Genomic DNA, 27,777 nt, shown 5'->3' with positions numbered 1-27,777 from the left:
AGTAGATATTGCCTTTATATAAGAGACCCATTTAACTGAAAATGAGCATTTGAAGATGAAAAGAAATTGGTTATGTCAGGTACATTTAATTCTAAAGCTAGAGGGGTTGCAATTTTATTTAAGAAAAATTTACCAGTAAAAAAATCAAAGTGTAATACAGATCCAGCAGGAAGATATGTAATGGTAAATTGTCAGATATTTTCTGAGGAGTGGACTTTCTTAAATATATATGCACCTAATACAGATGATCAGAAATTTATACAAGATACTTTTTTGAATTTAATAGAGGTACATGAAAATGTTCTAGTAGGTGGTGATTTTAATTTTTTCCTTGGAACCTTTGTTGGATAAATCATCGAGAATTATAGTTAAAACAAAAGTAGCTAAAATATTGTTATCCTTAATGAAAGATTTTAACTTAATTGATATATGGAGAAGGATGCACCCTAAAGATAGGGATTATTCTTTTTATTCTAGTAGATTTGATACATATTCTAGAATTGATTTTTTTTAGTGTGTTTTCGGCTCAAATCTAATCAAGAGTTTTAAATGTTGTTTAAAAGACAATAATAATATCTGATCATTCTCCATTATTGATTGAATTGGAATTTGGTGAAAAAACAACACTCAGTGTACAGTTGGAGGTTAAATTCTTTATTATTGAAGAGGGTAGATTTTTGTCTTTCTCTAAGACCACATATAGAATTGTTTTGTGATATTAATTTAGATTCAACACAAGATATGTTTATTATTTTGGATGCATTGAAAGTTATTTAAGAGGACAAATTATAAATTACACTTCAAATCTTAAAGAGGAGTATACGAAGAACATAGATAAATTAGAAAAGGAAATGACAATATTGGAAAAAGAAATTCAAAAATCATCTTCTGAGAATAAATATAGAACTTTAGTTAATAAGAAATTACAATGTAATATAACGTTAACATATAGAACAGAGAAAATGATATTATGGTCCAAGCAGAAATACTATGAATTCAGAGAATGATCACATAAAGTTTTAGCTTGGCGATTAAAAGCAGAACAATCTTCTAGAACAAATTAATGCAATACAACAGAATAATAAGTAAGTGACATTGAACCACAAAAATTAAATGATGTATTTAAGGAATTTTATGAAAATTTATACACATCTGAATCATTACATGATGAGGAGGCTATAGATGAATATGTATCACAAATGGTATTACCAAGTTTAATTGAAGTAGGTAAAGATGGCTTAGACAGTCCTGTTACTAAACAAGATGCTTATGATGCACTTAATAGTTTACAAAATAATAAATCTCCAGGAGAAGATGGGTTCCCAGTTGAATTTTATAAAGAATTTCAAGATATTGATTCCTTTGTTTACGAAGGTAATAGAACAAGCCTTTAAACTGCATTATCTTCCAGAAACCTTTTCCATGGCCATAATTACAGTTATTCCTATAAAAGATAGGGATCCATTAAAACCAGTTTCATATAGACCTATATCATTACTGAATGCTGATTATAAAATTATTCTATTAATTTTTTGAAAGATAATCCTTTTTTAAATATTTGGAACCAAAAAATGAATTTCAAAATTCGGAGATTGTTATGATAACAATTGATCTTCTGATCAATTAAATATTAAATATTATATTCCTCATAATACATCATTTTGTTATTTTCAATTAAGAGCCTATTCAGCAGAGAAATTAGGATGGATATAGTTTTTTTTAAATCTTTCAAATTTGGAACAAATCATAATGGATGGAATAACTAAAATATTTATTTCAATAGCATATATCTTATTACAAGAACATGCACCTAAAGTAGGTTTGTTTAATTCAAAAGAAAGATGGGAATAAGATTTAGATGTAATAGTAGATCAATGGGTATGGCAAGATTTATGTAAAGGGGTTATGTCTAATACTATCAATGTAAGATATAGACTACCTCAATATAATTTTTTGCATGAATTTTACATTGCACCTCAAAAATTGAGCAGATGGAGATTGAATTTATCAGATCAATGTTTTAGATGTGGGAAAAAATATTGAACCCTACTTAAAGGTTCATCCGTTTTGAGTTTCTGTTAGTAAGTTTTTGAAATGAAATACTGGTGTGACTTTTCCGTTAAATCTTGATTTACTGTTGTTAGGAAATTTTGAAAGTATTAATTCCTAAATCATCATTGTCAGATTCTCAATTGAAATTTGTTAAGTTAGTTTTAGTAATAACAAGGAAATGTATTGCTGTTACGTGGAAATCTGATGTCTCATTAACATTAGAAAGATGGCATACAGAGATTCAAAGTTGTATTCCTTTAGAAAAAAATTACTTATAATTTAATGGGTAAATATTTCTTATTTCTACAAATTTGTAGCTCATAAACTAGAATAATGAGATTGAAATTATAATTTTTTTGAATCCTCCTGACCACTGAAGTTTTCCCTAAATGAATAATAATTTTTGGAATGATATTTTTGCAATCCTTGAGTGTCATCTGATGTAACCCAAGGTAATATGTATCTTTGCTATTATGTTATTTTTATAATAGATATGGGATTAGATTAGGTTAAGGGGGTATGTTTTTTTTAAATTTTTAGGGGTTTTTTCCTTTTTGTATATTATCAACATATATTTGTTAACATTATAATATTTTGATTTATTATTGTTTGTTATTATTATTTTATATATGTTGATTGAAATAAAATATTTAAAAAAAACAAAAAAAGAATAACTTAATCATTCATACACATAGATGGAAGCCACTTTGACATAATCAACCATACTGTATTTCTGAAAGAGTTATCCAATCAGCTCAACAGCCTAACTCCTTCCCCAGAAACCAGCATTTAATTTTCCTTCTCAAGTATAAATACAATTCACCTTTACTTCCAAACCTGCTTATGCTCTCCTTCTAAGCTGCAAGTTCTAGATCACATCAATTGTGTTTTAAATGAAATTCTCCTTATATCATCCTGCAATTAAGATGGTTGTTTGCAGTCTGTTACATTTATTAAAAAGGGCTGCAAAATCTTGAAATCCACAGCAGAATACTGACTTTGAATAAGAGGAAAACATTAATATTTCAACGAAAACACTTCCTCAAAATCACTTTGTGACCACATCTTTCTTTGTCAGGTGTTGATTGATGTGTGGTTTAATAGTGATGTGACAGTTTTTTTTTAATTAAGTTCAGAAATAGAGCACAGTAACAGGTCCTTTTGGCCAATTACACACAGATGATGAATTAACTTGCTAACCCTATAAGTCTCTGGAATGCGGGAGGAAACCAAGGCACCTGGAGGAAACACAAGCAGATACAGGGAGAACGTACAGACTCATTACAGACAGCGACAGATTTGAACCCAGCTCATGGTATTGTAATAACGTTGTGTTTACATACTTGCACTCACTGGGCTGCTCTGGCAGCCACAAAAAATTTAATCACTGCTTAAACTGGACTGAGTGCTATTAATCTTGGCTGCTGTGGATGTTCTCACCTTCAGAACATAGAACATAGAAACCTAGAGCACAATACAGACCCTTTGCCCACAGTATTTTGCCAACCTAAAAACCTACTCTGACAACTGCCTAGAATTTCCCTACTGCATTACCCTCCATTTTTTCTCAATTTCATCTATCTAGTGAATAGTCTAAGACATCCTATTGTATGAACAATTTTTATGTTGTTTGTTAATGATTTGGATTGCAGAATAAATGGCTTTGTGGCTAAGTTTGCAGATGATGCAAAGAAATGTGGAGGGAGAGGTGGTGATGAGTAAATGGAGAGGCTGCAGTGTGACTGAGATAGATTAGGAGACTAGGCAAAGAAGTGGCTATAAAATCCAATTTTGGAAAATGTAGAGTTATGCACTTTAGTAGAAGGTATAAAATGGGAAACTATTATTTGGATGGGGAGAAATTTCAAAATTTGGAAGTACAAAGGGAATTGGAGATACTCATGCAGGATTCCCTAAAGGTTAACCTCTAGGTCAATGGTTCTCAACCTTTTTTCTTTCCACTTTAAGTATACCCTATGCCATAAGTGCTCTCTGATTAGTAAAGGATTGTTTAAGGTGGTAAGTGGGTGGAGAAAAAGTTTGAAAACCACTGTTTTAATCATATCTAATTGACTCGTTATGTGCACAGTTTCATAACTCCAAAGGAAATGGGCCAATTACAATTTTTCTCAAGCAAAATATTTCAGTAACATTTTGTTCTAGAGCAGTAATTCTCAACCTTCCATTCCCACTCACATACCACCTTAAGCAATCCCTTACTAATCACAGAGCACTGATGGCATAGGGATTACTTAAGGTGGTATGTGAGTGGAAAGAAAAAGGTTGACAACCACTGCTCTAGGTTGAATCGGTAGTGAAGAAGGCAAATGCAATGTTGACATTCATATCAGAAATAGGATATAAGAGCAGGGATGGGATGTTGAGACTTTATAAGACACTGGTGAGGCCTCACTTGGAGTTCAGCATACAGTTTTGGGCTCTTTATTTAAGAAATGATGTGCTGGCATTGGAGAGAGTTCAGAAAATATTCACAAGAATAATTCCTGTAATGAAAGCATTAGCAAATGAAAAATGTTTTCCAGCTCTTGAACTGTACTCTGAGGAGTTCAGAAGAATGAGCGCGAAACATCATAGAAGCATTTGAAATGTTGAAAGGCCTGGATAGAGTGGACACGGCAAATTTGTTTCCCAAGCTATGGGAGTCTAGGACTGGAGGTCACAACTTCAAGATTAAAGATCGACCATTTAAAACAAAGATCAGGTGGAATTTCTTTAGCAAGAGAGTGGTGAACTTCTGGAATTTGTTACCAAGGGCAACTATGGAGGCCAGGTCATTCAGTGCATTCAAGGCAGAGATTGATAGGTATCAATCAAAGGTTATGGGGAGAAGGCAGGGGAGTGGGGGTGAGTGGGAGAATGGATCAGCTCATGATGGAATGGCGAGGGGACTCATTGAGCCAAATGCCTACCTCTGTTTCTATATCTTTCTGTCTTATGGTACTTGCCTCCACTACTGTTGCTGGCAGTGCATTCCATGCACCCACCACTCTCTGTGTGAAAAACCTATCTCTTACACCCCACCACACTTGCTCCCAAGCATCTTAAAACTATGCTCACTCATGTTAGCCATTTCAGCCCTGGAAAACAGGCTCTGGCCATCCACTCAATCAATGTCTCTCATCATCTTACATACCTCCATCAGGTCACCCCTCATCTTCCATCAATCCACAGGAAAGTTATGTGAAGAAGTCATTCATTTAAAAGATGCATAGTTATTAATTGATGTTATCTCGGCTCCTATCTCTGTGCAAGAGTGGTCCGCTACTTGAGCTCCAATCCTCCAGGTCATGCTCTGGCCCAATGGTTCAATGGACAGTCTGTGACAAAGGAACTCAGATGAAAATTCTCCAGAACAATTCAACAATTTATCCACTGAGGTATCAAACACACACAGATGACCTGCCAATCTGAAACTGCGTATTAAAATTGGTGACTTTTCAGTATAAAAACATTTATGGCACTCCTGAGGACAACAGCAAGGTGCTAAATAAATAAGTACAACTTTTTCTTTGAAGTCTTTGTAAACGGTCAATATTTAATTCTGAATCTGGCAAAGCTTTGTTCCATTTTGAATCTCAGATCCAAAAGAGAAGTGTAGATTCTAGAAATCAGAAATAAAAATTGAAAATTCTAAAAATAAATTTGTCTAAATTTCTGAGTGTGACCAGAGTTTTCTTTGGTTTTAATCATCTACTCCATCCTGTTTATTTACATGCTAATCATATTCTTTTCCTTTTACTAATATTCTTTCCTGTTTAATTGCACATTGAGCTTGTCTACACCTGTCAACAATTAAGCACTTAATTAACCCTTTTAAGAATTAACTTTGAAAACAAACTATTCATTTTTTTAAAATATTTTATTTTGATTTTCATAGACTCATAAGATTCAAACAAACAATATAGTCTTTTTTAATATTCATCTAACATACAGACTGTATTTATTCCCCCCCCCCCCCACCCCCATCACTCTCATAAAACTGATCATGCAGTCAATTAAATTGCATCAATACAAATTCAAGTGGGGACGAAAACCTATACAAAAACCTATTAAAAAATCATATGGAAAAAAACAATCAGAAAGGCTAAGTAACAAAGGATAAAAAATTTAAAAGAATTTGAATTAAATTAAAATCATTTAAATTAAAAAGGAATTTTAAAAACTCCAAACGAGACTGAAAAAAAGCACGTTGCCTGCGCCATGTTATGCTTTTCATTCTTCTTCACAGTTCTTGTCTTAACTTGCTAGTAAGATTAAGGTTAGGGAACATCAGAGACCGTGTTCAAGTTCAAGTTTGTTGTTATGCGTCTCGACCTATACACCCTGACAAAACAGACTGCAGATTCTGGAATCTAGAGAAACTCAATGGGTCAAGCAGCATTAGTAAACAAGAAACTGGCAGACCTTCCATCTGTTTGTCGATAATTTCTATAATATAGACCTACAGCATGGTAACAGGCTCTTTCAGCCCACAAGCCCATACCCAATTACATCCAATTGATCTACAACTCCCGGTACGTTTTGGAGGGTGGGAGGAAACCTTGGGGAAAACCCATGCAGACACAGGAAGAACGTGCAAACTCTTTACTGACAGTATGGAATTCGAACCCTGGTCCTGATTACTGGCATGTAAAATAGCGTTGGGCTAACTGCTATGCTAGCCATGTTGACCCATTGCAGTAAGCAGTACTGCCCCATTGATTCCAATGGAGAAGGGCTGGGCCCAGCTCAAATAACTATTCATCAATTTATATTTTTAAAGATTTTTTTAAAGTATTGGTGTCTTTTGAAACCTTGTTTTATGCACTTTTTTTAAGTTAATTTTTTTAAACAGTTGATTATTTTTCAGTGTGAAACAATATTTATTTCAGGCTAAGTCTGCAATCCAGGATATTTTGTATTTAATTGAGGGGGAGGATGGAAGCATATTGGAGGGGGATAAGGAGAGGCGAGTGGGAAGCTGGGAAGAAGGGAAGGGGAAAGGGGGAAGAGCAGAAGTGGTGTAAAAAAGCAATCCATAGTTTGTACAATCAACCTTCATTTTCTTGTCAAAATATTTATGGTTGGGTTTCAAAATTCATTTATTGTCCTACAAGGAAACTTGATTTCCCTTGTTTGCCCTGTAAAGACTCATATGGAGGCACCACTAGTCCAGCATCACTTTCAAGATGAGAAAGAAAACCAAAAGAGTGTTCCTTCAGATCCCTCCACCCACTCTGATGCTGCCAGCTCCTGCAGCCCTGTAACCTCTGTAGCTGCACCGCCTCCTCTCTAGCCCAAGGGTGAACCTGAGCTCGAGGCATCCAAGTCACTCTCCTCAGCCTCTGGTTCCCAACCCCTGATATGATCAGGAAGCTGTCAGCGGCCAAGGCACTTTGGAACCCTGCTCACCATTGGTGAACTCACGGATTCTGGTCCCAATCTCTGGCTTCCATAGGCCAGTCATCACCAATCCATGGCCTGGTGCAATTCCTTCGGCCAGTGAGCCTCTCACTGGTCTGCTCCCGCAATCCTCCCCATCCACCATGTAGGGCCCTCTCCCAGTCTTCTCCTTCTTGGCAGATTTAAACCTACAGTGGACCATGAGGTGGAACTTCCTGGCAGCAGGATCCTGTGGAGGAAGTCTGAAGGACCATGTTGCCACTTTGTGTTCTTCCTGGGTCTGCACCAGTGACAGTTACAGCGGCTGGAGCAGTACCACCATCTTGACGGTCCCCCTTTTTCCGGGTTTGTTGCCACTCCACCACGATCAGCAAAGGGACAGGCTCTGCACATGTTTTTGGTTGCATGTCAGGGCAACCTGGGATATCAGGCAAATGGCCAGTTTTCTGTTAATTGCTCCACATCTCTTACCAACCTTTACAGATGCATCACAGCATGGACCAGGAACCATTCTGCCCAAGACCACAAGAAACTATATTAAGATGCCACAAATAGAAAGACATTATGATTAAATATAAAAGAGAGAAAAGAAGCCAAATAATAAATATTCACATTGGGCAATACTGCAAAAAAAAAATCATCCTGTCAGCAGACAATTAACCCACCAACCCGGCTCTGCAAGAAATTAGATCACTGGAGCTTGAAGAGAAAACCCAGGTAGTCCCAGGGAGAATGGAAAACCTCCACACAGTCAGCACTGGCGAGCAGAATTGAACCCGGGCTGCAGGAGCTGTAAGGTTGAGAATACTTCCAGTGTCACTCTTACAGGACCAATGCTAAACATCATTCATTTTCTCAGGTTCTTCTGAGAAGGGAGTTCTGATTATGTCAACTTTATTTTCCAAATACATGGATGCCAGTTGAGGAAATACTTAAAACATTAATTTTGAAACTTATTATAAAGGTGATTAATTTGTGCTGCTCCTATCTATATGCTTCTAGTGCCAGCTATCATGGAGTTAAAGGGTTACAACAGAGACATCATAGAACACGCAGTGCCTTGCTAGACCAGGAGCTTCTCAAAGACAACAATGTCCTCTAATATTTATCACTGCTGTCATGTGTTTCATAGAATGAAGAGAAATACTACCACCCTGATTCTGCATCTTATTTCCGGATAGCATAAATAAGGTAACTAAAGTCATTTTTAACAATACTGACAATTGCACTTGTGCAATGCTTCTTGGGCTATCCTTATATTTAGAAATGGGTTGGGTGGGGGAGGTGATGAGATCTACCAACAAGAATTATCCTCACAGCAATTAAAGGGGAAGGGATATACTTAGAAACTGTCCTTGTGCAGGCTATTAAAGGAGAGGTGTGCTGCAGCTGCAAAATGCATGAAACATTTCTTTTTACTGGCTGTCCCAAGGATGCACACAGGGACAGACATGCAGAACTGCTGGAAGATCACCAGCTCAGTGAAAAATGCCCTTTGGTTTGCCCGAAACCAATAGGTCTTCCAGCATACTGAGATGTCGGTGAACCAATGATGCTGTCTGGCACATTCCAGGCTGCAGGAGTCCATGCTGAGAGGCACACTGAGACATGGAGCAGCCAACATGAGGACATTGTGAGAAAGATGACAGTTTAGAGTCCTTCATCTACCATGTGTTGAGGGGCTGTGATGAGAAGGGAAAGGAATTTTATTATGAATAAAATTTAGTTTTGGAAATAAAATTCTTTTGGCGAAAATGATGGGAAAGACAGCAGATGAAGCAACCAGATTCTTCAAGGCCTGTACACTCAGCCAGATACTGGAGGAACAATGTGAATCCAACTGCCAAAACCCCTCCAAGCATCTAAGCAGGTAGGCTGGCTGGCTGGGGAAAATACAAAGAACTTAACTCCCAGAGAAAACAACCAATGTAAAAGAAGCTCAATGGCCTGACTGATGTTGGCAAGATAAGAATGCTATTGCTCAACGCAACCACTTCCTGGAGCATAATCTCAAGCAACAATTCCCTCCCCTACTTCATTCTCCAACAATCATTGCAGTATATTTAATTCCACCTCTGAATGCTCTATTCACTTGCCTCTCTCAGCATTTAACTCAGTGGTTCCCAACCTTTTTCTTTCCACTCACATCCCACTTTAAGTCTTCTCTATGCCATAGGTGCTCTGTGATTAGCAAGGGATTGCTTAAGGTGGTGTGTGGGCGGAAAGAAAAAGTTTGAAAAAAGGTGAATGGAATAATCTGGAGTGGAGATTGGAATAGACAAATTTAAATGGCATTAAAATCATATAAGGGATGTATGTGCAATTGGTGAATGTCATCTAAATGGTTGGCTGTATATTTCAGTAATCCTGTTCAATGTGATAATAACTGGAATTCCTTTTGTCCACAAGGATAAAACAGTGTGCCAAGTTTAGAGTTCTACTGTTAGCATAAGGGTTAACACCATGATATTTCAACAGCAGTAACTTGGGTTTGAATCCGCCGTGTCTATAAGGAGATTGTGCATTCTCCTTGCGTCCACATGGATTTCCTTTGGATGCTCTGGTTTCCTCCCACATTCCAAAGACTTATGGCTTAGTAGGCTGATTGATCACATGGGCTTATTTGGGTGGCATGGGTTCATGGACCTGTTACCATGCTGAATCTCTCAATTAAAGTGTAACAGAGCTGTTAACCAATTTATTGAATAAGATGCAGATTTTTATTGACTCTACATAAAATGGAATGCTTTACCCCTGGTGCTTTCCCCATTATTTGGGAAAGTTTTGACTGTGGAAAGGTACATTATGAATTGGCTGCCCATTTCTGACCTCTCTTTACTGACTTCAAGAGGAAAGTATAATAAAACTCCAATAATCTGGCATGCCCAGGAATTTGGTGGTTCTGAACTGATAGATATTTCTGTTATTTTTGTTAATACCGCAACACAATTTTATTTCATTATTTTAAATATTACATAATATTGTACCGAATATCAAAAGGCTGGATATCGTATCAAATATTGAATGGGCTGGAGAGACTGGATGTGGAGAAGATGTTTCCAGTGGTGGAGGAGTCTAAGACTAGAGGGCTCAAGAATAAAAGGACACACTTTTAGAACAGGGATGAGGTGTCAAGTCTGCCCAAACAATCAACCCCCTATTTGCACTTATCCTATATAAATCCCGCATTTATTCTCCTCATATTTTCAACTCCACTGCTGATTCTGCCACTCACCTATGCAAACAGGGACATTTTACAGTAGCCCATTAACCCACCAACCTATGTGGAAGAGGGAAAAACGCGAACATCCCGAGGAAATTCATGCAATAACAGGGAGAACATTCAGACTCCACACAAACAGCACCAGAGGACAGGATTGAACCGGGGACAACCCCACCAGTTGAGTTTGTGTTACTTAAATGAAAGAAATCTGATCATTATCAGTTGGTGTTTGTGGGATTACTTTTTTAAAAATTGTATTTATTGAATCATGATGCAATATGTTAAACATACAATCGATGAATAAAACTTAGAAAGGACATAAAATACACACATATATTTTGAAAACTAATCCCCTACAACCCCCCACCCCTCTTCCCTAACCCACCCAACCCAACCCACCCCCTCTAATCTACCCTCCCCCCAAAAAAAGGGGAAAAAAAAGGAAAGAAAGAAAGAGGAGATGACAAAACATCAACATTCGTCAGTTAATTGCCATGGTTTGGTGCAACACCACTAACGTGCGGGAAGGGGATTTAATAATTCAACCCCATATAATCCAAATACAGGTTCATGGGATTACTTACTCTTGTTAATTGCTTGCTGCATTACTAAGATCCTTCATTGGCCTCAAAGTGCCTTGTTATGTCCAGAGGCCATGAAATTTGCTGTCTAAAGCTCTTACTGTGCCCAGGTCCTGGTATGGATGCAGTAGGATCTAATTTCATGAGACCCATTAACCTTCAGAAAGAAAATTCAATTAATCTGCTGGAAAATCAACTGCTACAGCTATTTTTACAGAAGATCTAGCAAGTTATCTTTAACGTTTCAAGGTTGAATGCCAGAAAACTATCAGTGGAATGTTTAAGTGGCATTTCAGTACTGCAGACAGATCTTTTGGTAGAGTTAGAATATTTTTAAGATTAGGATAGTACAGTGAGATTCAAGAGCTCTATAGTCATTGGAATAAACCTAAAGTTCCATCACTTTCTCCTCTGCTCTTGAAATCTATTCTCCTGCCATTGTCTCCATGAAGGCCAGGGAACTCTCTGAAACCAAACAGGGTTGGTGGAATCCAAAAAGAGCATTGGTAAAGTTGCCTGTGCGTCAGACCACATCACTCCCACCTTCTGTCTGTTTATATTAATGATTAACTGATTAAGCAATACTTAGTTAGATTGAATTTGTCTTTGTGGGGTGGGGGAGTTGGATGCACATGGACAGATTTCTATGTTGTGTTGCACTGGAACATCTTGTTTGGAGGTACAGCTCAACATGGTCTTAATTGAATGGAACTGTTTGTTGTCACGTGTGCTGAGTGAAAATGTTTTGTTTTGCATGCCAGTTTGTTCTTGAGTACCACAGGTAAGGTAAAATTAAAACGGAAGACTATAGTGTGACAGGGAAAAGGATCCATTAAAAACGTGCAAGGGCAATGCCATTTTACAAATGGGAGGTCTAGTCAGTGATCTGATGAAAGGAGAAGAGGAACTGTCCTTGAATCTAGCCATGCCTGTTTTCAAATGCACATATCTTCTGTCCAATGGGAGAGGGGTGGAGTGTGTGTGACCGGGATGATCATTTAATATGTCAGTAGCTTTCTCGATGCAGCAGGACTTATTGACAGAATCAATAAAAGAGGATGTTTGTTTGCTGTGTTCAAAACTCCGCAATTTCTTGCGGTCCTGTGGCAAAGTAGTTCCCGTACAAATGGCGTTATATCTGGACAGAATAGCATCATGTTGCCGGAATGATACTGGGGCTCATTTGATTTGAAGCAAGGAATGGCAGCACCATACAAATTCAGACCTAACTTACTTAGAAACATGATAAATTAGCCTTGTAAGAGCATTATATATTTAAATCAGTGGAAATACATATATTTATGCTGTGGAAAAATGACACATTGCCTTTAAATCTTAACAATGATGCTTTAATTTGGTAGTATTTTGTTTTTATTGAACTGTGCTTTCCTCATAGTATTTACAATTACAGAAACAGGACTTTTTTTCATACACTTTCTGAAGTTCCTTCACTGATTCACAGTATCTCAAGAGTTCCAAATATTCTGTCTCATAAGCTTGTGAGGTTATTTTTTAAAATGTAATTTAGAGACATGGTGTGGTAACAGGTGACCCACAAACCCGCGCTGCCCAAATACATGAATTAACATACAAACCCCTTATGTTTGAGAGGGTGGGAGGAAACTGGAGCACCGTAAGAAACCCAAGCAGGTCACGCCTCCTGCCAGAGAGCAGCAGATTCGAGCCCGCTGGCATTGTAATAGTGTTAAGCTTATGTTGCGCTTAATAATGTTTATGACAAGAGCACCCAGCTTCTCAATGGCAGGAGGATTCTATAGCGTGACCCACTCCCACGGAATCTTTGCATGCTCGGCGCAGAAATTGATTGGATCCTTCAGCGTGTACTCCTGCATCTTGGAATGTGCCAGATCAGTATCATTCAATTGCAGGCATTGCTTTCCACTGAAAGGCAAATCGGTTTGGGGTAAACTGAAGTGTTGCTATTCATTGAGTTGATAGTCTCCTGACACCAATCAATGTACGTCTCCACATGCCCCAAACCGGTGATTACAGGTTCCTCTGTCACCCCGCTGTTCAGGATGGACCAAGACATCCCTCTCCAGAACTTGCAGCATACATGCACTCCAAAAGGAAGTGGATAACAGTTTCATCTACATTCTCCTCCTCAAGTGAACAGTGCCGTGTGAGTAAGCTCCAGCTGTACATGAAGGTTCTGGGCGAGAGGCCCCTACACACCATCAAACATACTTGGTGTGCACTTGTACTACCTTTATTTCCAAGTATGCATTATTCATAATGTATGTGGTAAATATAATTGGGCCCTATGTCATTATCTTCATTTACTAACCAATATCATCACATAACTCACATTTAAGTACCTCCATCAGTTAAACATTTGAGGGGTTGTCACCCACCCTTAGAGCCAAAATGCTTGATGTCTATTATCTTATTTAATTAATAAAATAAACTTTATTTATGATTTATTTATCCAGCTATATCTCCTGCTGCCTAAAAAGGCAGGCAACATATTGAAGGACCCATTATGCTCCGGACACACTCTCTTCTCCCTCCTCCCATCAAGTCTGTAAAAGCACAGGCTAAAAGTCTGCTTCTTCCCCACATCCATCTGGATCCTCAATGAATCCCACATCAGTCCCTTCACACTGCCCTTGCTTGGTGCTATTTGGCCTTGCTTTTCATTGTAATCCTATGCTCTGTGAATGCACTCTTTGCCTGGCAGTATGAATGTTACAGATTACTTGTTAGTCTGCTCGCAGAAGAACCTTTCCCTCTGTGCAAAGTATTTTGTGACAAATAAACTTAAACAATGATAACATATGGGAAATGCAATCAGTACACACCCTTCCTTGTATTCATTGTACCTTCTAATCAACATATTTTCCTAGAATGCATCATTGCCACTTATGTTTTCTACTCAAATATATGAATTGAATTATTTATTGTCACATGTACTGAGATACTGTGTTTTGTGTGCTATCCATGGAAGTCAGTCCATACTTCAGTACAGCAGACAGTGCAAAGAATAAAAGTCTTTCTAATATTACAGAAAAAAGTACAGTTAAACCCATGCAAGGGCTGTGATGAGGAAGGTTTGTGAGATCAAGAGACCTTCATTTACTAATGAGGCTTCTGAGAAAGAAACTGTCCTCAAGTTGAGAGGCATATATTTTCTCCCTAAAAAGAGGAGAGGAAAGATTGTGACCAGGATGGAATGGGTCATTTAAAATGTTGGTTGCTTTCCCAGAGCAAGGAGAAGTGTAGACAGTTAATTGATGGGAGGGGTGTTTGTTTGATGGTCTGAGCTGTGTTCAATACTCCCTTCAATCTCTTGTAGTCTCGGGCAGAGCAGTTGCCAACCCACACAGTGATGCATCCAGACAGGACACTTTCTAAGGAACATCCATTAAATGATTAAATTGCTGCCACACAGGATACATTCTCTAATCCAATGGTCACACAAATCCCTTAGTGTTGACTGCACCAAGCCTCAGTGATTCCTTCACATACTCCAGGACTATGGATTGTGCCAATCAGCAGCACTCATTAACTTTTTTTTCTTTCCTCCTTTTTTTTAAATACTTCAAGATAAACATTGTTAACAAGGTATTTTCATAGCCATTGCAACATATTCATTTGTACATTTTGTTATTGTTCCTTGTAGCATTAACCATTTAGAGCACCATTGCCAGTAATGTGTCCCAGGGTTCCATCCCCTTCTGTGTTTTGAGGGAGACTGTCTTTTTTCACCTCTCTCAGACCTCCAAAGTGGAAGGATCCTATACATCTCTTGGCACTTTTACTATGTGGCCAATAGGGTTATGCCTTCGCTCATTTGCGGAATAAGAGCCATCTTTCCGATCACAATGACTTTAACATCATAATGACCTGGCTAGATTATTGCTCAGCTTACGTCAACCAGTAAAGCTGGGCGAAAGTACTTCACTTGTTCTGCGATTGCCTTTTTTCTGCAGATCAGTTGGCAAAATAAATGTGCGTGCAATTATTGTTTGTTGGAATAGTAAGCAATGAACAGATACTGCTTATCATCATGTGTGAATAGTTGAGAAGATTTCTTATCAGTTTAGGTGTGCAAGATACCAATAGACTAACATTGTGTGTCTATAAAAAGTAGAGTCAATTTGAAAATGATGCACAACATAGCACACATTGGAGTGAATAACTCATCTGATTAGAAATTACATCTTCTGTGAAGCAATCTCCAATTTAATTTATTCCAGATTCATATTGACTAAATATAATTACAAACAAAATAAACTCCTTAGCACCCTCGAAAAAGGACACTTCATATTAAGTACAAGTTATCGTTTTTTTTGTCAGCTTTAAGTTCATAACCTAGAAGAAAACAGAACTCACCTTAAAGGATATTTGGAAATGGTCTTAGTTTTTTCATCAGAGAAATTCTGTGTCAAGAGAAAATAGAAATGCAGAATTTGCATTGCTTTAAGAAAGCTGTAAGCATTGTGCAACTAATCGAACCAACTTGGTTCTGGTATGATGGCTCCATAGCAAACAGATTTAGAAAGGTGAAAGTACGGATGGTTGGACAAGGACTGCTCACAATCTCCTGAAAAGTTTTCTTGAATAAATTGGTAAAGTTGGAATGAGTGTAAGTGCCATCAAAACCAATTTTCATAGAAACTAAAGTGTAAGTTGGCTGAAGGGAGGGGGGGGGGGTTCTTTTCTTTTCTTTTTTTCTATATATAAAAAAAATTAATGTTTATGTTTAATTGCTGCATATGTCATATATTATTTGTTTTTTGAACGAATAAATAAAGTTTAAAAAAAAGAAACTAAAATGTACATGCCTCTCTCGTATCTAAAATCACCCAAGTTTGGCAAAGACTAAAACTGAAAAGCTTCACTAAATTCTACGAAGTGAAACTCCCCAGAACGTTAAGGCCTCCAGGGTGAACATGCAGGTTACCATGAAAGTGGCATTGCAGGCAGACAGGGTGGTAAAAAAAGGCATTTGGCACATTTGGTCAGGGCATTGAGTACAGAGGCACAGTTCTGGTCACCCAGCTACAGGAAGGATATCATGAAGCTGGAAGGGTTCCTAAAAAATTCTGAAGCAAAAAACTCTGCAGATGCCGTAATTATAGTAAATATGCAAAAGTGGTGGAGAAACTTAACAGGTCCTGCAGTGTCCATAGGAGGCAAAGATATATCATCATCGTTTCAGGCTTGAGCCCTTTGACAAGGTACGGATCAAAAGCAGACAGGTGTCAGAATTAAAAGGTGGGGGAGGAGGAATGTACAGGCAGGTGGAGGAGCACAGACCAACAGCCAAGAGCCCATAGCTGGACATGGATAGGAGGGCAGGAGAGAAAAGCTGAGAATTGATTGAATGTAGAGCTGAAGGAAAGAAGACCGAGGGATAAGGAAGGAGAGAGACAGGGGTGGGGTGCGGTGGGGGGGGGCTGTGTTGCCTTATGGATACTGGAGAAGTCAATGTTAATGTCATCTGATTGGAGGGTGCCCAGACGGAATATAACGTGGTGTCTTCCCTCCTCCTCCTACGTTTTTATTCAGACACCTGTCTACTTTTTGCTCATACCTTGACATAGGGCTCTGGCCCAAAACATTGCTTATTTATCTTTGCCTCCTATGGACCTACTGAGTTTCTCCAGAAATTTTGTACTGAAAGATTCTTGAGATTCTGGGATTGGTAGACTTGAATTACAAACAGATGCTAGATAGGCTAGGACATTTTATCATTGGAGTATAGGAGACTGAGAGGGATTACAGAGGCTTATAAAATCGTGAGGAACATAGATAAGGAAAATAATCATAACTTTTTTTCCTGAGAAGGGGATCCAAAACTATTGGCACAGATTAAAGTTGAGTGGGGAAAGATTTAAAAGGAACCTGAGGGGTGATGCACGATCAATTACACAAAGACTGAAGTTGCAAAACTGAAGGGTTTCTATTTCCAAGAGATGGAGAGCATCCCTGTATTGGTCACTCACACTGACCCAGACTCGAACTGGAGGCAGACTTGTGGCATGACAGCCTTTATGGGGAAGAAAGGGGAGGAGTTATGAGCTGGCCAGTGAGAGCAGGGTCAACAGGAAAGGTCATGTAATTTACATATGACAAATATGTACAATAGTGGTTTCACCACAAGGGGTACTTTCTTCACACTGAGGGTGATGAGTATATAGAAGGAGCTGCCAGAGGAAGTGGTTGAGGTGGGGACAATCGTAACATTTAAAGGACACTTGGATACATAGATAGGAAAGGGTTAACAGGATAGGGAGCGAATTAAGGCAAATTAGACTCATTTTGTTGACATAGATAAGTTGGGACACAGTGCTGTGCTGTGCTGTGAAACTTCTGGAGAACGAGGATGTTGGTTTTGCTTCATTCTCAGATGGAACCAAATTAAACTGATCCCAGCTTTTGGCACCACTCCTCCAGTGACATTCAGCTTCACACAAATGTTTGAAATACGACTGCTCTGTTGCACTTGTCATTGCCAGATTTCCATGCCCAGTCACCGACGACAACAAAGCAGACTGGTGACAAAAAGAATCGAAGGCAGAAAAGAAGAATTTTTTTTAGTCTTACATGTTTGGTCACATTCTACCAGGGAATCACATTACAAGTCTGATGCAAGTTTCATCAGAATTGCAATCCAATTCACTCGATGCTCTACTCTCACTGTGTTAGTGCCTGATTTTCAGCTACTATTCAATCATTCCACACAAAGCAATATCTTTGACATCTGTTATCATAATTGCACAAAGAACTTGATGTGAACCATGACATGAGGCTCAGTTGTACCCCCGCCAACATTTTTATGTTTGAAAAGCCATCTTCTCTTGATACTTGCTATCCTGCAGTGAGATTGCTTCCTTGTTTCAGCTCAAACTCATGATTTTCTTTCTTTTCAATATTTTTATCAAGTTTTCAATAATAACAAACAAGGGTCATGAAACAGAGTAAGAACAAAAAAAAGGAATATACAGGTGTAGTAATTATACCTAGAAAAAAAATCATTATATATAAACAAAGTACTTTAACAAACAGACTAAAAGAAAGACAAAAATGTATATTACGCACTTAAACAAACATAAAATGGCTAATTGAAAAAGACAAAAAAAAATATCATTAATCTACAAAATCGACACTTTCCCTTCAAAAGTTTTTGGTAGTTACATATAATTTACAACCATATTATAGAGAAGACTAAAACAGTATCTGATTAATCTTATAAATTATGAAAATAGTTGATAAAAGGACCCCGTAATTTTTTTTAACAATCAAACCCGTTACATTGGTAGAGCATGTGATTTTTTTTCTAAAGTTAAAAATGCCACCATATCAGATAGCCATTGAGTATGTGCAGGAGGGACAACACCTTTCCATTTCGTCAGCATTGAACATCTAGCAATAAGGGAAGCAAAGGAGATTACATAGAATTGAGAAACTGTTTAATTCATGTCAGTTATCTTAATTAATCCAAAGAGGCCAATTAAGGGATTTGGTCTCAAATTTACATTAAAGTCTAAAGATAAGGTCCAAAAAATATCTTCCCAAAAATGGGAAAGAGATGTACAAGACCAGAACATGTGTGACTGAGTACATTCTTCAGTCCTGCACCTGGCCCATTGTGAAGAAACGGTGGAATGCTCATCGTTTTGACATTGAGAAATGACAAATTATTGCAAGCGGTAGCCATTCTGGCTCTGAGATCATTAAAATAATCAATGCAGTAGCCCACGAAACACAACACTGAGTTTATAAATGTCTGCAGTTTTTATTCATATTGCAAGCTGATAATATTGGGGGGAAATCATCCTCATATTACAGTGACAGGTAATTAGTGTCATCAGTTTGATAGCATTTTTTACACATCCACGAGTAGAAGGCTTGAGTTAACCAAATATTTCACAGTTATTTATGAAAGCAGATCCATAAGGATGAGAGGGTCAAAATATCCCATGTGAAAGGAGACTTCAGAAGACAAAGTATTTTGAAGACTAAATAATAATTAAGAGTCAAATTTGCAAACATCAATCCTCATTGAAGATTTAACCTTCTTACACAAAAGAATACCATAAATCATGGGTGTGGTTTTGGCAGTAGAAATTCCACCTTGTAAATTTCCCATTTTATCATCTGTTTCAACAACCTCGACAAATATATCAAAGTCCTATTCATCATTTTCTGTCAAACACAAAAAATAAATAATTTCCTTATTTGGACAGGCATAACCCAATTGTTGAGCTTTCAATGAAATTCAGAGATTTGATCTACTGCGTGTCATTAATTCAATAGCATCTTTCTGACTAATTTTGTGAAGAATTGCCATCTTTGGGAAATGGAACAGTGTTTGACCTCTAGCAGGGTGACAAGACTGAATGTCAGCTTTCCTTTCACGACCTTCGCAAGGTGGCTGATCCACACACTAGACAGATGAGTTTAATGTCCACAGATTTCCCCAGGGCTTACATTAAAACCAATTAGAACTTGAAAAAAGGCTAGTTTATGACTCCAATATTTTTCTTACAGGCCACAGGATTCATCGCATGAACAATAAAATCAGACTTTTATCAAGTTGAACTGAACTTGACGTTAAAAAAAAAGCATGACTTTAATGGATTCCTGCTTTCTCATTGAGATTGCCTTTAACTCAGTGGTTCTCACCCTTTTTTCTTTCCACTCACATACCACTTTAAGTATTCCCTAAACCATAGGTGCTCTGTGATTAGTAAAGGATTGCTGAAGGTGGTATATGGGTAGAAATAAAAAGTTTGAAAGCCACTGTTTTAATCGTACCTAATTGACTCATTATGTGCACGATTTCATAACTCCAAAGGAAATGGGCCAATGACAATTTTTCTGAAGCAAAATATTTCAGTAACAATTGGGTCTAAAGCTTCCCTTCCCACTCATATACCACCTTCAGCAATCCCTTACTAATCACAGAGCACCGATGGCATAGGGATTAGTTAAAGTGGTATGTGAGTGGAAAGAAAAAGGTTGAGAACCACTGGTTTAACTTATTGTGGTTGGTGCTAAGGAGGATAGTGGTCTCAGTGGAGTTAGCAGAGCTTTTGCAGCCTGTGAGACACCTTCACATCCCCACTCCCATTCCTACTGAACAGTATAGAGGAAGGTTACAACAAGCTAGAAAACAATGATTGTCCTTTTCTCTCTATGAATGCTGCCTGACCCGATGAGTCTCTCCAGTTAATCTCCAGTTGACAGATTCCTGACCAGTAAGGAAAGGTGTCAAAGCTTACAGGGAGAATGCAGGAGATCAAAAATACATCAGCCTTGATTTGAATGGTGGAACAGACTCAATGAGCTGGATGGCCTAACTCTGCACCCTTTGTTTGTTCAGGATTCCAGAGCCTGCAGTTTTCCGTTTCCACCACAATTCTGCTTGGATTTCAATCAAACAATAACCTGTCAACTTCTGTCAGACTTGCTGCAACCACACCTACTACAGCAGTATTAATTTAATTATTACAATATGCCAAGACAGAAGAAAGGTTACAAATCTACAAAGATAGAGAAATAGATGTTTATAGTTGCAGTTGGTGCAAGAAAACAAAGTGAGATTCCAGTAGAGCAGACAGATTTTCAGGTGGTTCCAGAGAAATTCAGGGTTAGGGTTTGGGGAGTACAGGCCAGTTCAAGAGCCTGATAGTTTTTGGAAGAATTCTGTTGAAGGGTTTTAGCCCTTTTTTTTTTGCCTTCTGTAGATGCTGCCTGACCTGCTAAGTTACTCCAGGATTTTGTGTGTTGCTCCAGTTTTCCTGCATCTGCAAATGTCTTATTTACTTCCATTGGGCTGATGGAAAAAAAACCTGATCTTGAACCGAAAGGTGCTGGACAATTTATTTGCTCCACTTACAGTAAATGCGCTGGTTGATCCATCCCTTATTTCTACACTGAAGGCTGAATACTTTGCCCTCCCCTGCTCTGACAAATGTGATTCACTTTCTTCTCCTTTTGTGTGCTTGTGTGAGTCTGTTCATGTGTGTGTGTGTGTGTGTGTGTGTGTGTGTATGTAGTGTATGCATGTGTGTGCATTTGTGTGTCTGTGCGTCTGTCTGCGTGTGTGTGTGTACATTTGTGTGTCTTACATCTGTCTGCGTGTGCATTCCAAAACATAAGCTACACATAAGTAGCTCCCTTAGTTTCATATTCTGTCATATTGACCCTGGTTCCTGATCTGTCCCAACAAAATTTAAACATCTCCCTGACAAGACTAAACTGCTTTCTCTTCCCAGGTCATCGTCGATCACTTTGTCCAACAAACTGTGTTTTATAGGTTACCCAATTGTTACCTATTGCAATATATTTCTAGCTATACCTTTCTTTATTTTATTAGTGCTAGTCTTTCCAACAAATTTGGATGGCATGGTTGGTGTATCGGTTAGTGCACTTCCTTTACAATGCCAGCAATTGGGACCAGGGTTCGAATCCCATGCATTCTGTCAGGAGTTTGTATGTTCTCCCCATGTCTGCATGGGATTTCCCCGGGGGCTCCAGTTTCCTCCCACTGCTTGAAACATACTGGAGGTATAGGTTTCTTTTTCTTCTTTCTTTGGCTTGGCTTCGCGGACGAAGATTTATGGAGGGGGTAAAAAGTCCACGTCAGCTGCAGGCTCGTTTGTGGCTGACCAGTCCGATGCGGGACAGGCAGACACGATTGCAGCGGTTGCAAGGGAAAATTGGTTGGTTGGGGTTGGGTGTTGGGTTTTTCCTCCTTTGCCTTTTGTCAGTGAGGTGGGCTCTGCGGTCTTCTTCAAAGGAGGCTGCTGCCCGCCAAACTGTGAGGCGCCAAGATGCACGGTTTGAGGCGTTATCAGCCCACTGGCGGTGGTCAATGTGGCAGGCACCAAGAGATTTCTTTAGGCAGTCCTTGTACCTTTTCTTTGGTGCACCTCTGTCACGGTGGCCAGTGGAGAGCTCGCCATATAATACGATCTTGGGAAGGCGATGGTCCTCCATTCTGGAGACGTGACCCATCCAGCGCAGCTGGATCTTCAGCAGCGTGGACTCGATGCTGTCGACCTCTGCCATCTCGAGTACCTCGACGTTAGGGGTGTGAGCGCTCCAATGGATGTTGAGGATGGAGCGGAGACAACGCTGGTAGAAGCGTTCTAGGAGCCGTAGGTGGTGCCGGTAGAGGACCCATGATTCGGAGCCGAACAGGAGTGTGGGTATGACAACGGCTCTGTATACGCTTATCTTTGTGAGGTTTTTCAGTTGGTTGTTTTTCCAGACTCTTTTGTGTAGTCTTCCAAAGGCGCTATTTGCCTTGGCGAGTCTGTTGTCTATCTCATTGTCGATCCTTGCATCTGATGAAATGGTGCAGCCGAGATAGGTAAACTGGTTGACCGTTTTGAGTTTTGTGTGCCCGATGGAGATGTGGGGGGGCTGGTAGTCATGGTGGGGAGCTGGCTGATGGAGGACCTCAGTTTTCTTCAGGCTGACTTCCAGGCCAAACATTTTGGCAGTTTCCGCAAAGCAGGACGTCAAGCGCTGAAGAGCTGGCTCTGAATGGGCAACTAAAGCGGCATCATCTGCAAAGAGTAGTTCACGGACAAGTTTCTCTTGTGTCTTGGTGTGAGCTTGCAGGCGCCTCAGATTGAAGAGACTGCCATCCGTGCGGTACCGGATGTAAACAGCGTCTTCATTGTTGGGGTCTTTCATGGCTTGGTTCAGCATCATGCTGAAGAAGATTGAAAAGAGGGTTGGTGCGAGAACACAGCCTTGCTTCACGCCATTGTTAATGGAGAAGGGTTCAGAGAGCTCATTGCTGTATCTGACCCGACCTTGTTGGTTTTCGTGCAGTTGGATAATCATGTTGAGGAACTTTGGGGGACATCCGATGCGCTCTAGTATTTGCCAAAGCCCTTTCCTGCTCACGGTGTCGAAGGCTTTGGTGAGGTCAACAAAGGTGATGTAGAGTCCTTTGTTTTGTTCTCTACACTTTTCTTGGAGCTGTCTGAGGGCAAAGACCATGTCAGTGGTTCCTCTGTTAGCGCGAAAGCCGCACTGTGATTCTGGGAGAATATTCTCAGCGACACTAGGTATTATTCTATTTAGTAGAATCCTAGCGAAGATTTTGCCTGCAATGGAGAGCAACGTGATTCCCCTGTAGTTTGAGCAGTCTGATTTCTCGCCTTTGTTTTTGTACAGGGTGATGATGGTGGCATCACGAAGATCCTGAGGCAGTTTACCTTGGTCCCAACAAAGCTTGAAAAACTCATGCAGTTTGGCATGCAGAGTTTTGCCGCCAGCCTTCCAGACCTCTGGGGGGATTCCATCCATACCTGCTGCTTTGCCACTTTTCAGTTGTTCGATTGCCTTATATGTCTCATCCAGGGTGGGAACCTCATCCAGCTCTAGCCTTAGGGGCTGTTGAGGGAGCTGGAGCAGGGCGGAATCTTGGACTGAGCGGTTGGTACTGAAAAGAGATTGGAAGTGTTCTGACCATCGGTTGAGGATGGAGATCTTGTCGCTGAGGAGGACTTTGCCGTCTGAGCTGCGCAGCGGGCTTTGGACTTGGGGTGAGGGGCCGTACACAGCCTTTAGAGCCTCGTAGAAACCCCTGAAGTCGCCAATGTCCGCGCTGAGCTGTGTTCGTTTGGCGAGGCTAGTCCACCACTCATTTTGGATCTCCCGGAGTTTGCGCTGAAGATGGCTGCATGCGCGACGGAAGGCTTGTTTCTTCTCTGGACAGGACGGCTTTGTAAGGTGAGCCTGGTGGGCAGCTCGCTTCTTTGCCAGCAGCTCCTGGATTTCCTGGCTGTTTTCGTCAAACCAGTCCTTGTTTTTCCTGGAGGAGAAGCCCAGTACCTCTTCAGTGGATTGCAGTATGGTAGTCTTCAACTGATCCCAGAGGGTTTCAGGGGACGGGTCCGTGAGGCGGGTTGCAACGTCGAGCTTTGCTTTGAGGTTTGCCTGGAAGTTTCCTCTCGCTTCGTCTGACTGCAGTTTTCCAACATTGAACCTCTTTCTGGGGGCTTTATTGTTCCTGGGCTTTGGCTTGAAGTGAAGGTTGAGCTTGCAGCGAACCAGCCGGTGGTCAGTGTGGCATTCCGCGCTAGGCATGACCCTGGTGTGGAGCACATCTTGTTTGTCACTTTCTCGCACCAGGATGTAGTCCAGGAGGTGCCAGTGTTTGGATCGGGGATGCATCCAGGTGGTCTTAAGGCTGTCCCTCTGCTGAAAAAGGGTGTTTGTAATGACAAGCCGCTGTTCTGCGCAGAGCTCCAACAGGAGGCACCCATTGTCGTTGCACTTGCCGACGCCATGCTTGCCCAGGATTCCTGGCCAGGTTTCTGAGTCTTTGCCGACACGAGCGTTGAAGTCGCCCAGGATGACAACCTTGTCGGCTGTAGGGGTACGTTGGATGAGGTTGCGCAGGTCGGTGTAGAACTTGTTCTTTTCTGCTGGTTCCGCCTGGAGGGTTGGAGCATAGACACTGATGAGGGTGATGTGACGCTTGTTTTGAAGTGGGAGTCGCATGGACATGATTCGGTCCGAGAGGCCTGTCGGAAGGTTTTCGAGTTTGGAGGCAATGAAGCTCTTGACCATGAAGCCTACACCAGATAGGCGTCGTTCATCCGAAGGCTTGCCAGACCAGTAGAGTGTGTAGCCCGCGCCGCGTTCTTGGAAGCTGCCTACATCTGCCAGGCGGACTTCACTGAGAGCGGCTATGTCGATGTCAAGTCTGAGGAGTTCATGTGCAATGAGGGCAGACCGACGTTCAGGTCGATGGCTGTCAGTCTTATCTAGCATGGTTCTGATGTTCCAGCATGCTAGCTTGAGTTTGTGAGCATCTTTTGAGGGGGAGGACGTGGAGGGGGAGGACGTGGAGGGGGAGGACGTGGAGGGGGAGGACGTTGAGGGGGAGGACGTGGACCTGTCCTCGGGCCTGCGCAAAGGAGCTTTTAGGTGGAGTGCAGTGCGCGCAGTACTGGCCCTACCCTTTACACCCATGGTTCGTGTGCCGTGGCCAAGCAAGCTGGGACGTGGCAGCGAGGTCCTTGGGTCGTAGGTTTTATATCGGAGTGGCCTTCTCCTATAGGTATAGGTTAATTGGTTAATTGGGTGTAAATTGGGCGGCATGGACTTGTGGGCTGAAAAGTCCTGTTACTGTGATGTAAATATGTCTAAATTGGATCAAAGGTTTGACAAAGATCGAAGAGTAGCCCATTTGCATTCTCCTACCCCCAACAAGCTGACTTATCAAATTAAAAATGACCAAGATCTCCCCATCAAGAACCAGTGTCCCTCTGACAAAATGTTCCACCACTTCACCATTCAGTAAAGGTCACCCATGGCAAATTCAGATCTTAGTGGCTTGTGATTTCATTTTCACCTTTTATTAACCAAGCTTTATTTTACTTTTCCTCTCCCTCACCCCTGGTTTCTTGACAGTTCTGGATGACATCCAAGATGTTTGCCAGAGTTCTTTGCTTCCTTAAGGATCGAAGGATGCACCTTGTTCTGTGTAAGGCTTATTTATTGTGAGCACACATGGCTGCCCCACACTCATACGGGTACTGAAGTGAATACTGTCACAGCTTGCATCTGTAGCCCGGTTCTACATCAGGTAACATTCTTATCTCTTCCTTGGTAAAAGCTGAGTCATGAAACTTACCCCTTTTGTTAATTTTATGGTCGTTTGCATCTGGGCAAAATTAGTTTCCCCATATTACTTTATTTTCCTTTCTAAAGGCTGAAAGGATCATTATCTTCACTCATTCCATCAGTTCTAAATGCTCCTGTGATATGTCTAATATCTTTTCAAGTTATTTGCTCTTCATCGCTTGTATGAAAAAGCTGTCGTAAAAGTCCAAAGAACATTTGGAATGATTGAAGGATAAGTAATATTTCCATCTCGGTTAATTTCGTCAAGTTGTTGCGTGGTGTTGGGAAATAAGGGTCATCCTGAATCGTGGCACATCTTGGAAACCACCCCTCCTGGAGTGCGGAATTCCTGCTGGGAACATCCACATTGGAATTAGGAATCAGGATGCTGAACTTCACATTAACTTATTATACTCCGGCACAATGGTGGGGGGGGGAGGGGGGGGTCATCCCGGAGTTGGCGGACTTGTTTCAGTAAACTTTTTTTATATTTTATTTTTTGTTTTCCATCAATAAACAAGGAGATAACATCACAGGCTGTTACAAGATGCACAGATATTCCCCCCAACAATCTACATACTTGCGGTGTTTTTCCACCTCCCTCTCCCACCCCCTTAAAAGAAAAGAGAGAAAGGAAAGAAAGAGGCTGGGTGTGGTGTCGGCGCTCCTGACGACTGACCGTGGAGCCACCCCCTTATGTAATTTCTTTTGTTAATCCATCTATTGGTAATTATTGGCAGGATGTGGCTGCCATATTTTAACAAAGGTGCTATGTCGGTTTCTAAGATTTTTGTTTCAGTAAACTTGAATTAAGTTGCTTCACGACAGCAAAGAGGACTAACGAAGGAGAGAAGGGTGAAAAAGCACATACACAGTTCTGTACACACCTGTGTCTTGTCTCAAGCCCATTGGTTAACTCTTGTTGCCAAGCCTGTCTGCTCCTGTGAGATAGAACAAGACTGCTAAACCAAGGTCGCACAATCGACTCTTCAGTGTTAACTCTTTCCTTCCTCTCAAATTCCTTGTGGTCTGACCATGAGTTTGATCAGAAACCTGCAGACCAGTTCACTGGAAGTTGCACTTCAATCTGCGTTAACTAATTTGCATTGTGCGTTATGAATTTTTCCTCAACTCCAACCATTTGCCATGCTATTTTGTGCACACTTAATTGTCCAATGAAACATGGAATAGGCATGAATCAGAATCTGTTCTCCAGGACAATAATAATTATATCAGATTTTCACATCTGCACATCTACCTGGCTCAAACATATCCATAGCAACAGGAAAATCTCACCCCTTTCTGATATAACTGTGCCAACCTCTTTGGTTGCTTTTGATGGAATGCATAAATATCAGGTGCTCTCCATGTGTGAAAAGGCATGGCACAGCATGGCAAACAACAGGACATCTAGGCATTGCAGCAAGATCTTCATCAGAAGAAGGGGTGATGGGCTAGGAGGAAAGGAAGGGTTCAATTGATGTGCATCAGTACAACATTGGGGGGCACAAGGGCCTGCACTCTTTGTTCTGCAAAGGTAACATTATGTTTTGACTCACTGTTTTCTCTGGATCATCCTGTTTTCCATTAGGTTTGGTTAATTCAACTGAAGATCTGGTGATAAAAGTTCAAATTCCTCCAAGATGTCTGGGCGAGTTTTAAATTCAAAACATGAAATAGTTGGGAGCTGAATTTCAAGAGAGGTTGATCATAATAATCTTTGCCAGGAAACTTCCTGAATGTTGGTAAAATTTGAGACCCACAGGATGCTGCAGATCCTGGAACCGGAACAAAAAAAAATAACCTGCTGGAGGAACTCAGCCAGTCGAACAGTGTCAGTTGGAGAGCAAGAGCATTTGATGTTTTGAGCCAGAACCCTTAACAATCCAT

At 40.3% G+C, this 27,777-nt stretch overlaps 1 long non-coding RNA gene across 1 annotated transcript; it reads right to left on the bottom strand.

Moving 5' to 3' along the window:
• Positions 1-1,151: 1,151 nt before the first annotated feature.
• LOC138760974 (uncharacterized) lies at positions 1,152-27,492 on the bottom strand. Its single transcript, XR_011356021.1, has 4 exons — positions 27,447-27,492; positions 11,263-11,416; positions 5,207-5,390; positions 1,152-1,444 (listed from the first exon to the last, which is right to left on the bottom strand). It is a non-coding gene; the product is annotated as an uncharacterized lncRNA (long non-coding RNA).
• Positions 27,493-27,777: the final 285 nt, after the last annotated feature.

Source organism: Narcine bancroftii, chromosome 4, assembly GCF_036971445.1.
Source record: "Narcine bancroftii isolate sNarBan1 chromosome 4, sNarBan1.hap1, whole genome shotgun sequence".
Classification (NCBI taxonomy): domain Eukaryota; kingdom Metazoa; phylum Chordata; class Chondrichthyes; order Torpediniformes; family Narcinidae; genus Narcine; species Narcine bancroftii.
The sequence above is the reverse complement of the archived record's forward strand: the minus strand, read 5'-3'. Positions and strand labels throughout refer to the sequence as shown.